Below are 11085 nucleotides of genomic sequence, written 5' to 3'. Positions count from 1 at the left end.
ACTATCTTTTATGTTAGTGAGCACTGAAACTATTTTCAATGAGAAGACCAAAAGAAGTTTGATACATCATTCACGTATCTAGGACAAAACGAAATGTGGAAGAGCGACAACGCATGGCGTGTGAAAAATACGGGAGACACGACGATGTTGATTCGGATAAAAATTACTCTAGTGAATAAGAAATATGGAATGATCGTATTGTCATATGGAAAATTGCAAACCAAAATAGAACAAACCCTGCAGATAAGATTCAAAACAATAGCGAAGAACCAAATAAGAAAGTAGAAGTAATACATTCCGAGAAAGATATGGTCAATCAGGAATGTTTTTCATGAAAAGAATAAGGAATGTCATATTTTTCGAGTACAAAGAAAAGGAAGGGAAAAAAAGAGGTCCCACCGAGACTTGAACTCGGGTTACTGGATTCAGAGTCCAATGTCCTAACCACTAGACCATGGGACCACTTGTTGATTCGATTTTCCAATTACCCATTTTATAATATCGAGATCTCGTCAGGTTGCACACTATTCCAGCTGATGTATATCGTGTGTCCGAAAAATCGAGCACGCTTTCAACAACAACAACTAATCAATCATCGTGTGTCCAGGCGTAGATCGGCTGCTACAGTTAGTGATAGTTTTTTTTTTTGAAAGGTACAATTAGTGATAGTCCTGTTAGAGAAAATTTGGGTATATATAATACAGACAATTGTCACTCAGCCCGGTACACTTCCCCTGTCTTATTTTCCAAAGTCAAAATCAAACACTAGATACAATTCCTAAAATCATATCAACTCCACGAGCCTTCGGTCCATCGAAACGGTTAGAAACTGCTTTATTTGTGACATGGCTTGAACAGTGTGGTACCAAGAGAGAAGCAAAGTACGAAACTGAGAAGAGATCGCGTCAAGACTGAACCGCATCTCATATTATATCGTGATCAACTTGTGCCTGCTCGTGGCCACTAAAGCTATTCCTGTGAGAATTAAGATAAAAAAAAAGTTTAGGGCATCTTTCACGTATCTGGGACAAAAAGAGACGCAAAACAAAACGTTTGAAAAATACGGCGTAGACAACGATATTGATGCAGCTCACCCGCAAAAAAAGAAGACGATATTGATGCAGCTGAAGTTATTCTCGTGAATAAGAAACAAGGAATGCTGGTATTGTTGTATGATCCTCCTCAAGTTCGCCCATCTAAACATAATCGACGGAGCTTCGGCATAGATTTCTACCGTCTCCTTAGGACGGTGAGGTTATGGTTTCTCGTCATGTGGCGAGATTTGGTAACAAATTATTCATATCTATGCAAGGGTTTAACGACGGCAACTGTGGCTTCAGAGCGCTGGTCCTTAGAGGCATGTGCATGAAGACATTTCGATTGTCATCAATATGCTCAAGCCGGCTCCGGTAGTCAAGTCGGAGCAGCGACGGCTCGTTCTCGTGACAGTTGTGGTCTTGGAATCTCTAGTTTTTATTATGTTTGAGATGTTTTTACTTTTGATGAATTTTTATAATAGATTTGATCTTTTCGCAAAAAACACACAAATACAAACTCTATGGAGAAGATTCAAAATAATAGCGAGAACAAAATAAGAAAGTAATAATCGACAACATAGGTACGATACTTTAGGATGTTTTCTTCCTGACAAAATAAACAAAGGAATGCCCATTTTTCAAGCACATAAAAAAAAGGATACAAAAAAGAGGTCCCACCGAGACTTGAACTCGGGTTACTGGATTCAGAGTCCAATGTCCTAACCACTAGACCATGGGACCATTTGCTGATTTGGATTTCCTAATACCTTTTTTGTTTCTAACAAGAGAGGATGTGGTGTTGGCTGGCTGGGGACTTCACTAATCCGGTGACGACTTCAGTCGGAGCCGACTGATCGAAGCACGAGACGCGTCGCCGGCGCCGCCTACTTCAGCAGACTGAAACCAACGGTTAGAGGCCTCTATATGGTTTGGGTTGCTATTCTTCTCTCTAGTTTCATTCACGTCTGCCACATACATAACAGAAAAATAATATTTCCCGCGAAAGAGAAAAAAGAAATTGGCATCTCAAATAAGAATGTGCTTAGCATTGCAAAAAGGGCTCACATTCAGAATTAACAAGAGAATCAGCCTAAAAATGAAACTAATCGTGTACAAAGCAGGTAGCATCTGCCTACTGCTAAAAATTTCCAGTGGAACCGTGCGCGATCCCAACTCAGAAGCATGTCATTGTCAGCACAAGAGCACCAGAGCATCTAGTCGAAACAGCTGCGGGGCCCGACCTTTTGTTCTTCCAACTACTCAACATCGTCTTCGTGGTCAATCACCATTCTGTGTCTTCTATTCAGACCAGCCTTCTGACTGGCAGAAGCGCCTGCCATGTCCGTCGTCGATGATCCGTTGTTCGGTATTTTCACAGTCATCCAGCTCAGACTCGCTGAAGTCATCCAGAAGTTCAGCCTCACCAACACGATCACTGTTATTGTTAGATGGATTTAGCTCCGGACGGATAGGAGCGTCCCTGAAAAGGTGACAAGTTCCTTTTATAAATAAATGACTAAACAGACCACAATAAGTTACTCTCGCTGGTTATTGATGTCTACCTATTTTCGGCTTTCACTAGGCATAAGTGGATAACAGAGGAAAACATACACCCTCAAATATGAAGCTATTTTATCTCAAATAAAATATCAACCTATTCCAATTATGTGATGTAAAGAACTTATGAGCTTACATGACAACTGAACTTGTAGTCTCAACGCCCGGAACAATATTCTTCAAATAATCTAGGTGCTCCCGTCTATTCCCCGTGTAACATCTGATGTCGATAACCTTTTCTTCTTTCCTCTACTGTTAAAATATAGAAGGAATTGGTCCAGTCAAAATGTGCGCGGGGGAAGAAATTCATATCATACAAATCAATGAGTTTTAATAATTGGCATAATGAACATTCAGTTATCAGTTCTTGATGTATATAAAGCCGAATGAGCTCACCCAAGCACAGATCCTATGGTCTCGCCATCAGAATCTGTGCCTTGCGAAGTCTCTTGATGCTGAGATATACTGCATGAAAGATCCTTAGTTTTGGTTCTGCAATAGATGAAGGTAAACACTCGGGACATCAAAACAGAGAGGGCGGCATAAATAACTTTGTATATCTGTGGCATGTTTGCGCTCAGTTCAGCAAGGGAAAATGCAACCTAGAGTCCTGAATTAGATGCACATTTGCAATACGACGGAACTAACAAAATAACATCACAATACAGGACCAAATAATGTGATGTTTTGCAGAAACAAATGTTTGCTCATACATCTCATGTCATTTCCAGCATAATCAATGGCAACTTAAATAAAATTAACCAAAAATATCTCTGGCGGAATTTCCAGGCATTTGTCAGCAATCATACTTTCTGATATAAGAGGCCTTTTAATATAGTAAAACAGTCTTTTTAGAGCACACACAAAGGCTTTGCATATCTTGCATTAACAGTAACAAACTCAAAGAAAAACATATCACGCCAATAGAATTAACTCATGTAAGCAACTCCATGTAAGAAATTACCTGCACTTGCGTGCTTGCAATGTTTCTTCATCAGATGATACTGGATGATTATCGTTGTTGTCATACTTCCTGCTTACCGCATCCAGCCTTTTCCTTATGCGCCTGAAAATGTAGGCTAGACTTAATGGCAAGCAACTACAAATTAGTTATTAGATCACACTAATTTCTTTTCATTATGTGCTTAGGGCAACATATGTACTAGTTTTGACATCTTTGGCCTGCTAACTTATGCATCCCATCTTACTGATAAATATACAAAACCGATTGTTGAGCATGCAATACAGGTTCACTGACACTGAGGAAGAATGACACAGCTGGTCCTTTATAATACAAAGCTGGTGAACATTCAGTAGTCTGTTCTTGATGTGTATAAAACCGAATGAGCTCACCTAAGCATTGATCCCATGGTCTCGCCATCAGAATCCGTGCCTTGCGAAGTCTCTTGATGCTGTGATATACTCGGTGAAAGATCCATCAACGGCAGCTCTTTAGTTTCGGTTCTGCAATAGATGAAGGGAAAGATTGAGGACATCAAAACAGACAAGGCAGCATAAATAACTTCATATGTCTGGCATGTTTGCACTCAATTCCTATCAAGGGAAAAATGCAACCTAGAGTCCTAAATTAGTTGCACATTTGCCTGTAACAAGATTAAAAGACGAACATCACAATACATGCTATGGAGCGTACTCAAAAGAATAAATGGCATACAAGACCAAATAATGTGATGTTTTTGCAGAAACAAATGTTTGTTCATACATCCCATGGCATTTCCAGCATAATCACTGGCAACCTCAAATAAAGTTGACAAAAATATCTACATTTAACGATTTAGATTGCATACTGGCAAAATTTTCAGGCATTAGTCAGAAAACATACTTCTAATACAGAAGCCTTTTAATAGTTAAACCCGGAACCCATGCATATAGATTGTAGCTGATCGTGGAGAGAGATGGAACCCGAAGGCTCTGGCGACGCTCCGGGCGACCCGGTGGCTCCATCGCCGCCCCAGCCCCCGTCCCCTCCCTCGGACCCTGGCCGCGCGCCGGTGCCCCCCCCCCCCCGCCCGCCCGCTCCGCCGTCGACTCCCCCCGCCACCTCGTCACGCGTGGTCTGGGCAGACCTCGCCGCGGGGCGCCCCGTCGTTTGCCGCGACCGCGTTCTCCCCAAGGCCCCTGCCCGGCCGCCTCGGTCTGATTCTGCCGGTGGCCTTACTCCCAGGGGTGGGAGTTCGGCCGCCCGCGGGTCTGCCCGGCGCTGGTGCCGGCCCTCGGGCGCGCTTCGGTCGGCGGCGGGGCAAGGTGCTCCCTTGGGCTCGGGGTCTCGCCCTCGGGGGCGCCGCTCCGGCGGGTGGGGTGTCACTGGCCGCGCCGACCGCGGCCTCACGCGTTCTTCCTGGAGGGCCTCTGCTCCGGCGTTGTCCTCCCCTGCTCCGGCCTGCGCCCCGACGGCATTCTCGGCGGAGCTCTCGTCGGTGGTTTTCCGGCGGTCCCCTTCCGCCCATTCATCTCGGCGTTTGGCGCCGCCGTTCCCCCGCCTCCTGGTGCCCAGCGCGGCTCGTCCTGGCCTCGCCGCCCCCGCCCTGCCCCGCCGGTGACCGCCGTGGCGGCGCTCGGGGAAACCCTCGCCCCCCGCCTGGTCTCCCCGGGCCTGTCCTACCGGGCCGCGCTCGTCTCGGGCTGTCCCGTGGGCCGCCTCCTGGGCGCCTCCCCGCGGGCGTCGACTTCTGGGCCGCCGCGTGATGTGCAGGCCGTTGGCCGCTATGTGGGCCGGTCCCCTGGACCGTCCTCACCCGCCGCGGCCCAACCACACCCCTGGGTAGGCCTTGGCCCGTTCTGGCGCTCCATCTGGCCACCGCTAGGGTTCCCCCGCCATCCAGTCCCTAACCCGACGCCTCCCGCTCCCCACGACGAAGCTCCTCCCGCCGCCCCTTGCTCCCCCCTGCTCGTCGGCGCCTCCGGCCCCCTCGCACCCTCCCCTCCTCCCTCGCCGGCCATGACCTGGGAGTGGGGCAACGGTGCGGGACGCCCCAAGCGTCGGGCGGACGACCGCCGCCCCCCCCTCGACCCTCTCCTGATGGTCTTCGGCGGGAGGCGGACCTCAGGCAGGAGCTCGACTCCCGCCGGGCTCGGCGCTCCCCTGCCCGCGACGCTCGACGCTCTCCCCCCCCCCCCCCCCCCCCGCTCAGCCCGCCGGTCCCCTGCTCGGGACGACCGCCGCTCCCGGTCCCCGGCGCGCCGCTCGCCTCTTCGGGATGACTCGCGGGATCGCGGCCGGTCGCTGGCTGGGGGGGGGGGGGGCTCGGCAGTCCTCCCGGCGGCGGTCCCCCTCCCCGTCGCGCCGTCGGGACCGGTCCCCATCTCCTCCTCGACAGCAGTCCCTCATCACCGCCCCGGCCGCCCGCCGCTACCAGCCACCTCACTCCCAAGCGGCGTTCCCGTCGTCCAATGGGGGCAATGGGAACCGGGGACGCCAAGAAGAAGAAGAAGAAGGGTCCCCCTCGCCCCCCGGCCGCCACCACCTCCGCCGGCGCGGCGGCTCCACCTCCGGGTTCCACCCCCGCCTCTGATGGCCCACCGTGCTTCAACTGCGGCCTGACCGGACACTTCCAGGTGGCCTGCCCGAACCCTCCGATGTGCTACCTCTGTAAGGATTCCGGCCACCCTGCGATTCTCTGCTCGGACCGCCCGGTGACGGAGGAGATCATGATGTACGGCCACGACATCGAGGACATGGGCTTCTTCCACATCGAGGTCCCGGAGATTCCCCCTCCCCCCCTCGCTCCTGGCTCTCGTGACAGTCGTGGGCGAGGGCGTCGCCACCCCGGAGCTGATCGAGGCCGAGCTCAACCACTTGTGCAGGTGCAAGTGGGACTGGCAGGTTACCTCCACCGCCGCCAACGCCTTCACGGTGATCTTCCCCGATGCTCTGAGCATGGGATTCTGTACCCGTAGCAACAACATCACCTTGGCCCTCAACGGGATTGTGGTGAACATCTCAGAGCCGAGGTGGGACCCCAAGGCCGTCGCTGTTCTGGACACTGCTTGGCTCCTCATCGCCGGCCTACCTGATGTGGCCCGATCTGAGCGAGTCATTCGCAGTATGTCCAAGATCCTGGGCAAGGTGGTGGTGGTCGATGAGCTCTCTCTGCGCAAGGAGGAGGAAGTCCGGGTCAAGGTGAAGTGCCTGGACTCCTCCAAGCTCCACGCCATGATCCGGGTCTTCTTCAACGACGACGGCTACGACCTCAAGATCTGCCCCGAGCCTCCGAACCACATCGGCCGCCCCCGATTCTCTGATGACAGCCACCTGGGGGGCGGCCCAGCTGACGCCGACGACTCCCACCACCGGCGATCCCGCCACTCCCGCCTCGACGACCCTGAGGACGACGAGGACTTGTCGGAGCACTCCCGCTCCCCGTCTCGCGAGCCCGTCAACCCACCTTCGGGTCGTGGCGGTTCCGGGGCGGGGCGCACCCGAGTGTCGGCCACTGACCTCGCGGTGAATCTCCGTCTGGCCACCACACCAGTCGTGCCCTCTCCGCTTCCGTCGGAGTCGGCCAGTGACATCTCCAGTGTAAGCCTGCTCGTCGTGCCACCTTCGTCGCCTCGCCCTCCCTCCGCCGACTCCGCCCTTCGCTCCTCGTCGTCGGGCCCGGACCCCCCCGTCCCCCTAGCCTGACCTCCCCGGTCCCCACGGGTGGCGGCGGGTCCGCTCCCACCGACGCGCCTTCTCCGACCCTCCCACCCGCGGGGGACGCGGCCGGCGACATCCTGGAGCTCGTCGCCCCGTTTCCCTCGCCGGTGGCCCCCGCCGGCCGCCTCGCCCTGCCTGCTTCCCCGACCGCGGCGGTGGCCGTGGTTGTGACCACTCCGGCCTCCGCTCGCCCGCCTCCGACGGTGGCGTACGCCAGGCGGCCCCGCTCCACCTCGACGCCGGTGACGGCGTCCCGCCGCAGCGCCCGCCTTGATGCGACCCGCCCGGCGGACTCCCCGGCTCCATCCATCTCCGAGCGTGCGGAGCTTCGGGCGGCGGTCCGGAACCTCAAGTCAGGTGTGGATCCCGCCCTTCTTAGTTCTTCCAGTTGTTCCTTTTCTGCGCTTGAGGCCGTTCCTCTTGGCCACCTCGCCAAGGTGGCCACTGACTCGGCCATCGTCTTCAGGGGGAAGTTGGCCCCCCTTAGAGCAGATCGCGGCCATTAGGGCTCGTGAGATCTTAGATGGCAAGCTGGCTGAGACTCGGGCCCGCTTGCTTCGGCCTCCCGAGGATTCGTCTGCCACCCCCGCTGTTCGGGTCCCTCCGGTGGCTGACGGGGTAATCCGTGGACGCACCCGTTCTCGCACTGCTGCTCTCCGCGCGCAAAGCGCCTCCCGTGTCCTGGGGTCAAGCAGCCCCCCGATGGGGGCTTAGATGCGGGCCCTTTTCTGGAACATCCGCGGCTTCGGCCATGATGGCCGTCGCCGCCAACTCATCGAGTACATGCGAGACGAACACATTGACATCATTGCCATCCAGGAAACCATGCGTTCTGAGTTCTCCCTCCACGAGCTCGAATGTCTTAGTTCCCACCTCTTCGCCTGGCATTGGATCCCTTCTAGTGGGACCACAGGCCATTCTGGCGGCATCCTTTTAGGGGTAAAGGATGCCACCTTTGAGGTGGTGGGCATGGACCGGGGTGAATTCTTCGTTAGTATGGAGATCTTCGAGCGTGCTCTTAACTTCAAATGGGAGGTCGTGATTGTGTATGGACCGGCGGACCACCGCCGCTCCCCGGCCTTCCTGCGGAGCTGCATCTGAAGATCTCCAACTCCCTCCTCCCAGTTGTAGTGGGCGGAGACTTTAATCTCATCCGATCCCCGGCTGAGAAGAATAATGACCGGGTTAACCTCCCCCGGATGCAGTTATTCAATGACTGGATCGCGGAGCTGGGTCTCCGGGAGCTAGATAGGACGGGTGCCAGGTTCACTTGGACAAACCGTCAGGTTGACCCGACGCGATCCGTCTTGGATCACGTCCTTGTTTCCCCGAAGTGGGAATTATGTTGCCCCCTGGCCTCGCTTCGTGCGATTACCTGGATCGGGTCTGACCATGTCCCTCTCCTCCTCTCCACCGCCGACGAGCGCCCCCCCTCCCCGCCGCGTTTCCGGTTCGAGCTCTTCTGGCTTAATCAGGCCGGCTTCCGGGAGGCTGTCGTCGCTTGCTGGATCTTCGCTCGCTCTTCCCCTCATCGCTCCATGTCCGCAGTCGATTCATGGCACTTCTATGGCAAACTCGCCCGCCAATTCATGAAGGGTTGGGGTGCGAACCTTGGCCGGGACCTTAGAGAGCGCAAAAAGGCCCTCCTGCTGGCTATCCAAGCCCTGGATGCCCGTGCCGACACATCCGGGATCTTCCCGGACGAGTGGATGCTGCGATATGACCTTGAAGACCAACTCTCAACCATTTACACAGATGAAGAGGCCTACTGGTGTCTGCGCGGTACCCAACGGTGGGTGCTTCGGGGTGATGCCAACACCGCCTATTTCCAGGCGGTGGCGAACGACCGGCGACGTCGCAACTCCATTCACTGCCTGTGGGATGGAGACACGCCTCTCGTTCGCCCCTCGGCCATCCGTGCCCATGTAGACGGCTTCTATAAAGCCCTATTTACCCCCACCCCTCGGGGTGGGACTAGTCTCGCCCCGGACATTTGGTCGGGTGTGCAATTGGTCTCTGCTGAGGCCAATGCGGGATTAGTAGCCCCTTTCGCCGAGGACGAGGTCCTCGCGGCTATTAAGGGGATGAACCCCTCCTCGGCCCCGGGACCGGATGGCCTGCCCGTAAAGTTCTTCAAAACGTTCTGGCCAACCATCAAGCCGGAGGTCATGGCCTTGTTTGAGGAATTCTACTCGTTCACCATGGATCTTGGGCGTCTCAACTATGGTATCGTGACCCTCATCCCCAAGGTCCCGGGCGCCTCCGTCATCCGCCAGTTTCGTCCAATCACAGTGATTAATGTGATATTCCGGATCCTGGCCAAAGGGTACGCCAATAGGGTGACCCTGCTCGCTGATGCGATTACCCATCCGAACCAATCCGCCTTCATACAAGGCCGATTTATTCTGGATGGGGTACTAGTATTCCACGAAGTCCTCCATGAGGTCCGGATGAAACGCCATCGGGCGGTCTTTCTGAAGCTAGACTTGCACAAAGCGTACGACACGGTCCACTGGCCCTTCTTGCGGGAAGTGTTGCTTCGCAAGGGCTTCGACGACCATTGGGTGACTCGCGTCATGCAGCTTGTCTCCTGTGGCCGAACCGCTGTGAACATCAACGGTGACATTGGGCCCTACTTCCCCACCCTCTGTGGGGTCCGTCAGGGTGACCCGTTCTCGCCGTTCCTGTTCAACATGGTGGTCGATGCCCTGGCATCCATCCTGGATAAGGCCAAGGATGCTGGCCATATCCGCGGCATCGTCCCCCACCTAGTCGGAGGGGGAGGGGTCTCCCTCCTTCAATATGCGGATGATACCATAATAATGGTGGAGGGCTCCATACAAGACATTGCTAACCTGAAGTTCCTCCTCCTGTGCTTCCAACAAATGTCGGGCCTAACCATCAACTTCGATAAGAGCGAAGTGATGGTTCTCGGGTACCCCCCGGAGGAAGCACAGGCTATTGCTGACCGACTAAATTGTCGGTTGGGTTCTTTCCCCACGACTTACTTGGGGATCCCCATTAGTGATTCGGGCCTCACCGTGGCCGATCTTCGCCCCACGGTGACCCGTATGCAACATCGCGTTGAGCCCTGGAAAGGATGCTGGTTGTCGAAGGCTGCTCGCGTGATCCTTATCAACTCTTCGCTTGCCAGCCTTCTATGGTTCCTCATGAGCTTCTATAGCCTCCATGATACCCTCCATCAGGAGATCGCCAAATACCAATCCAGATTCTTCTGGGCTGGGGAGGGGGATAAGCAGAAGTACCACATGGTCAGCTGGCCAGATATCTGCAAACCCAAGGACCAGGGCGGTCTTGGGATCTTGTCCTCCCGACGCATGAACATTGCCCTCCTGACCCGTTGGCTCAGGCGCATTGCCAATGGCGATGGAGGTCTTTGGCTCACCATCATCCAGAACAAGTACCTTCGAGGACAACCTCTCGCATTCTGTCAGCGCTCGGGCGGCTCCCAGTTCTCGCATTCTGTAAGTGCATCTAGTGCCCCTTAGTGATTTTGGTGTATTGAAGACTTATAGGTTAAGGGACTAATGCGTTTGTGAGTGTACACAGATCTATAAGTCTATGAGGAGTTTGATATTTAGAGAGAAAGTCGACCCCTAAAAATGAAGTTCTTTGACTGAAGACTTTGGATTTCTGAAGACTTTCTGAAGACTTTGAAAGTGAAGAAATTGGTGTGACCTTGAAGACTTAGTATTCATTTGAGGAATATGAAGCGTGAAGACTTTTGTTTTCGTAGTTTTCATTTTCTCTTTCTTGAGTCATAGGAAACACCGTATTGTTAAAGGGGGTCAAGGAAATACTAAGGAAAAA

General features: G+C 53.9%; 1 long non-coding RNA gene and 2 other non-coding genes across 3 annotated transcripts in view; all 3 read right to left on the bottom strand.

The window, feature by feature from the left end:
* Positions 1-390: 390 nt before the first annotated feature.
* On the bottom strand, positions 391-462 carry TRNAQ-CUG (transfer RNA glutamine (anticodon CUG)). Its single transcript has one exon. It is a non-coding gene; the product is annotated as a tRNA-Gln (tRNA).
* Positions 463-1706: 1244 nt separating this feature from the next.
* On the bottom strand, positions 1707-1778 carry TRNAQ-CUG (transfer RNA glutamine (anticodon CUG)). The gene has a single exon. It is a non-coding gene; the product is annotated as a tRNA-Gln (tRNA).
* Positions 1779-3606: 1828 nt separating this feature from the next.
* LOC123183197 (uncharacterized) overlaps positions 3607-11085 on the bottom strand; it is a 30023-nt gene continuing 22544 nt past the window's right edge. The window contains exons 3-4 of the long non-coding RNA XR_006492468.1: positions 3948-4058; positions 3607-3660 (exon numbers count right to left, since the gene is read on the bottom strand). This is a non-coding gene — a long non-coding RNA (uncharacterized lncRNA). The remainder of the gene's footprint in view (positions 3661-3947; positions 4059-11085) is intronic.

This window comes from Triticum aestivum, chromosome 1D (assembly GCF_018294505.1).
Source record: "Triticum aestivum cultivar Chinese Spring chromosome 1D, IWGSC CS RefSeq v2.1, whole genome shotgun sequence".
In the NCBI taxonomy this organism is placed as follows: Eukaryota; Viridiplantae; Streptophyta; class Magnoliopsida; order Poales; family Poaceae; genus Triticum; species Triticum aestivum.
Note: the sequence above shows the minus strand (reverse complement) of the source record. Positions and strands in the feature narration are given on the sequence as shown.